We start from the raw sequence: 6,000 nt of genomic DNA, 5'->3' as shown, positions 1-6,000 counted from the left end.
GGGAAAAATAAGAACCAAAATGTAAGGAAATTTGAAAAAGAAATAAACTGACCTACCAAGTCTTGCCATCTTGCAATTGAGAAGCATGTATCCTCCACTTGCACCTCTTCTTCTTGCTCTTGAATCCTTTGCAGTGCCCTCTATACCTTTTGGATTCACTGTAAGGAGCTGCAATTTCAAACTCTTTTAGCACAGCATATTATCTAATAGCCCTCTTAAAGGTGTCCCCATCCTCAAATGTGACACCACATTCTATAGTTGGGTTTTCTAAGTTAGTAACATGCTCATTGATCTCACAACCAGCATCATCATCAACATACAAATCATCATGAACAAGAGAGTCAGAGTCAGTATCCCCCTCTGATGCTTGTTGATCTTGTTGTTTTGGCATATAATGGCCCTCATCATTGACCCCAACATACTCCTCAACATCTTCTTCCCATGAAACATCATCATCAACATGCTTCTTCTTGCTTCTTCCTTGAGCAGGTGTGGATTTCTCAGCTGAGTCATCAGAGTTAGAAGAGTGAACACTGTCATCATCAATTTCTCCCCCACTAAGTGACTCCACATTGGCCTCACCTCCACCAGGCCCAACAGTTTCAACAATCTGATTGTTCTGCCTATCATCATGACCAAGCAGAGGGGGCAGCAATGGGAGAGCAATAGATGCACTGGCCTCATTATCCAAAGACACACTCTGACTATATGCAATAGGAATCATGTCATAAAAATTCACAAACAAAGGTAGCCGCCTTAGGTGCCAATAATTGTTAGTAGCATCCATCAAAGCTGCATTTGAGGTCAGATTGGTATAGCATTGGGTGTTCTTGTCGAAATATGTCAAATTGAAGCCCTGATTCTTCCCAATAGACACTTTGGCAGCTACATCCTTACTTAAATCAATCAGATTCAGAGTGTCCCTATCAACAATGAGCTAAAAATCTGCTGCATTGTGAGCCACATTTCTACCGTCGTCGCAAGCCTCATAGTAACATGGGACACGCACTGCTATGCATAATGCAGAACTACTATCCATCCTAAAACATGGACAAGAACAAGAAATCATGAAAACCCTAGCTTTGGATGCGCAAATTGACCCCCAAGTTCCACTGCAACCCTATTAACCAACCCCAGATCGAAAAGTGGAAGAGGATAAGAGTGCATACCCCTTAGGAACCCATGACAGATTCACTCCCTTGGACGGTGAATCTATGCTCGGGCGGAGCCGCTTCGATTTCGCCGGCGAAGCCATCTTCATGCATCCATGGCACGCCGACTGTGGGGAAGAGACGGCGGTGTGGGCGGCAAGAGACGGCGGCGTGGTTGGCTGGAGACGGCGGCGCTGCAGGAGACTGGAGACGGCGACGTGGGTGGCTGGAGACGGCGGCGCTGCAGGAGTCTGGAGATGCCGGCGCTGCGGGAGACTGGAGACGCCGCCGGCTAGGGTTGGATAGAGCACAGGGTCTGGTTCGATGTGGTTCGGCTCGACCAACAGGGTCTGGTTCGACCAAGGGCCAACGCTGGTCATTTTGGAATGTTTCTCTCTCCCGATCGCTGTTTTTCTTATTTTAATGGAGGCGGTGTCCACTGGCAAACATTCGCGATTTCATAATGGTACTCAGCAAAAGCAAGTATTGGCGGTGTGTTGCAGCCAATTTGTTGTTTTCGCGATGTCCCACAGCAAAAATTGCCATATATATACTAAAAGCTATGTATCTAGAAAAACTAAAACGTCTTATAATTTAAAATAGAGGGAGTACATCATTTTATAAAGATCATGTGGAATTTGGGAAAGAGTGAAACATTAATTCTTTTTAGAACGAGCACCAAATCTTGCGGCAGTAGCGGAAAAGATTAATACGGAGTGCTTAGTGCAATATAGACGGGCTTTCCAATGACAAGTTTAAATTTTGGAACGTTTTGCAAAAATTTGTGGCGGGTTTTGTGCTTTGGCACAAGAGTGTGGATGGCGCTATTTGAGACAGCAGTGTTGTTGGTGTTTATCCTGCCTTTTTGTTCAAAAAAATGGGTACAATTACATGCGTGAACCTTTAGTTCATGCAGCCCAGCTAACAATGAGAAACTAACAACTAACACACACCTTTGCTATTAAAAATACGAGCGGGTTTGGAATCACGAAAGCAGAATAGCGTAACATGGTATAACACTGGTTGTACAATGGTCTTACACCGTGACGCAGTATAGACTTCAATTGTGTGAATACATGGACTGATGCAGTGGCAACTAATAAATGATGATCCTTTCTTTATCCGTATGTTCATTGTCATCATTGGTGGCCATATTAGTTGGGTGTGCATGTCGTGGGGGCTACAATGACTTTATCACTTGAACATACATATTTGCTCAAAATTTATTGCAATGATAGACAACAAACTGAATAATAATGTAAATTAATAAATTTTGTCTCAGGATGAAAAACAAATTTGTACACATGCATATACGTACCATAAGTGCAAAACAACGGGAAAGTTGCCCCACGTACATTCCAGCCCACATGATTTTTGTTGCTTAGACGCGCATTTAATTGTTCTCACCATCGTCGTCGCATGAGCTGTCACTTAGCACCAATATCACAAGAACGCAGTTTCACAAGTGTTGTTTTTTTTTGGTCATGCCACAAGTACTAGCTATAACGTCGAAAGTGATCTGTCTCGTGTGTCTTCATTTTGTGGTGTGAAACCAAACACCTCACTTGCAACAGTGGCAGCTGCGTCTGCAGTCCGACCAGGCAGTACGTGTCAGCTGACCGCTGGCTCTTGCGATGCAGGTTGTTCTTTTTCTTTCAGAGAAAACGATGGTTCTGGCCACTTTGTGCATTCAAATATGCATTGACAAGTTTCTGGCAACTGTTTTATGATACAAACATCTGAGCTTTCGGCAATGTCACACGTCTCCTCAACCGCTCAACGATGAATTAAATCCTTCTCTCAAGTCGAATGAGATGGATAAGTTTCGTGCAAAATTTGGTCCTTGATTATGGACCCATCGACTAAAACTAATTATAGCTGCTGGCCTCAAGCGAAGTAGGTTATGAAAAATGATTCGATTGGTTGGCTGAGTGAACAATTGCTTAGTCTTGGATATGCGATTACATATTACTCCTAGTACAAAAGTGACATTATAAAGACCGAAATGGTTGTTTAAAACACAACTTTGACAAACAATGATTTCTAATAAATTGTATCTATAAAGTCTGACAGGATTATGTTATTGATTGTGATTCTGTATACACTACTATACATAAACAATTAAGAATTATATAACAGTTGAGACTACCCACTACCGGACTCCTTGAGTTTGCCGAATGCCCGAAACACTCGGCAAAAGACATAAAACACTCGGCAAATGGTTCGCCGAGTGTAACACTCGGCGAACAGCACTCGCCAAAAACAATGACGGCAAAGCCAACTTTGCCGAGTGTCTTTTATCGGGCACTCGGCAAAGGCTTTGCCGAGTGCCCGACACTCAGCAAAGTTGAAACCGAAAAAAACCCGAAAAAAATGGGAATTTTTACCCAAAAAAATAGATTTTTTTTTATCGATGGAGGCCCCCACCGGCCAGCGCCCATCCATCTCCGATATTTCTCGCGTGAATTTCATGGCTACGTGGTCGACGAGATTCAAACCCGAGACCTCTCGCTGTGCACGTACCTCCTTTACCACTACACCACACTCTCACTTGTGTCTAGATCCTGTTTTAGTTCCCAATATATTATACTAAACCGAGTGTAAATTGCATGTTTGAGGCCCTAAACGAATTCAAATAAAAAAGTTATAAACTACAAAGTTTCATAACTTTTCGAGATCTACACTTTTAGTTTAGGAAGTTTTTCCATCCGAGGTCGTTTACAAAATTTGAATTTTAAAATTTTGAAATTCAAACACAGTTTTGCATGACAAGATGTTTTCAAATAAAAAAGTTGTCAACTACAATGTTTCATAACTTTTCGAGATCTACAGAGTTTATTTTGGTTGTTTTTTCATCCGAGGTCGTTTGAAAAGTTCGAATTTTAAAATTTTGAAATTCAAATACAGTTTTGCATGACAAGATGTTTTCAAATCAAAAAGTTGTCAACTACAATGTTTCATAACCTTTCGAGATCTACAGAGTTTATTTTGGTTGTTTTTTCATCCGAGGTCGTTTGAAAAGTTCGAATTTTAAAATTTTGAAATTCAAACGCAGTTTTGCATGACAAGATGTTTTCAAATCAAAAAATTGCCAATTACAAAGTTTCATAACTTTTCGAGATCTACAGAGTTTATTTTGGTTGTTTGGTCATCTGTTCATCCAACATGGTCGTTCTAACATTGTTCACAAATCTTATATATCTCTCTTGTAGTTTCATAAACTACAAGAGAGATATGTTAGATTTGTGAACAAATTTATTTTCACTTTGTCGTATGAAGAAAAGACCAAAACAAATATTGTACATCTTGATGAGTTATACAACTTTGTAGTTGAAAACTTTTTTATTTGAATTAATTTACTGCTTCAAAATGTGCTTTGAAATTTTCTTTGCCGAGTGTAAAAAAAAAACTCGTCTTTGCCGAGTGCCCGAAAAACAACATTCGGCAAACCACCTGGCACTCGGCAAAGAGCCGGTCTCCGGTAGTGACCTATACAATACTAAAATGATCAGTCACAATGTACAAAATAATCGTAATTATTCGTTGAAACTCATGTTTATATCTTTCATTTCAGTAGAGGGAGTGCAACACGCTTGAGCAAATCATCACAGCAGTTATTTGTGATATATTTGGTCCAATTTTAAAAATGTGAAGTTTTACAATGCGTGGAACTAATATGAGCCCTCCGTGTCGTTAGATCTGATGGTTTAAAAATAGGAGGAACCAAGTGAAAAGAACTTAAGATGTGGACCGGAACTAAAAGTACCTGGACTCCAAACTGGTTTCTAATTAATTTTGAAGGGTATAACAGTATTTTTACATCTTTATTAGGAGCTGCTTCTCATCTCAGGAGCTTCTCATTTGTTATCCGTGTGTTCTCACTCAGATAGAGAGCAGCAGAGTTCTCGGCCCCTTCACACCCAGCCACCGTCCCCACCTCCACTCTTTCTTCCTCGGAGCCGGCGGACTGCGCCTAGCTGCCCTTGCCGTGCAGACCTTGCTCCGGCAGGTAGCCACTGCCGACGCTCCTCTGCCCTTGGAAAGCCTCAGTGAGCGTTCCCCGCACCCCTACGACCTCCCCATCTCCCAGAAATCCGGCCATACGCTGCAATTCGCACCGCTGCCGCCAACTCCGGCGAACATGAGGTCCCGGGCATGGCCGTGCCAAGCGCGAAGCGCGTCCTCCCGCATGAACGTGCACTGTTTTGCTCAGTCCATGGTAATGTCACCGTGTCGTCATGTGTACGCAATATACGTCTGTTTTCCATTAAAAAATATAGATCGAAATACAACATAAATACACATGTACCCTGAAGAAGCGTCAAGCTTCTCAGTTCTCAGCAAAGGACACGGGAACTTGCAGGAGCACGAAGCACCCCTCCCGCCTCCAAGCGTCGCGACAAGGAGAAGGGGCACCACAGCTGGCGCAGCAGCAGCCTGGGACGCGCCGGCGCGGCCGCACATAGCCGCGCGGAGCCAGAGCGACGGGCTCACGGGCAGACAGCAGGACGAGGCGAGTGGGGCGGAGGCCGAGAGTGCGACGACAGAGCCACAGAGGCCGCATGGGATGCTGGATGTGGGCTTCGACTGTGCCGTCGGGAGTCGGATCTCTCACGTTTGAAGCCGCCGCTCGCATCGGGTTCACGGCGGGGCGAGGTAGGACGCGGGGAGGGGCTGTTGGAGTTATTATGTGTGGTAGAAATACTAAGCTACCCTTAATTACTTTTTAGGCTCCAGATAATTTTCAAGGGACAAGCACCATAACAAAGCTCTTTAAAAATAACAAACAAGTCATGCATGTTAACGTTTTGCATGTGTGGAGGTACTTGAGGTACCGAATATTCATTTT

The sequence above is a fragment of the Miscanthus floridulus genome, chromosome 9, assembly GCF_019320115.1.
Source record: "Miscanthus floridulus cultivar M001 chromosome 9, ASM1932011v1, whole genome shotgun sequence".
In the NCBI taxonomy this organism is placed as follows: Eukaryota; Viridiplantae; Streptophyta; class Magnoliopsida; order Poales; family Poaceae; genus Miscanthus; species Miscanthus floridulus.
Note: the sequence above shows the minus strand (reverse complement) of the source record.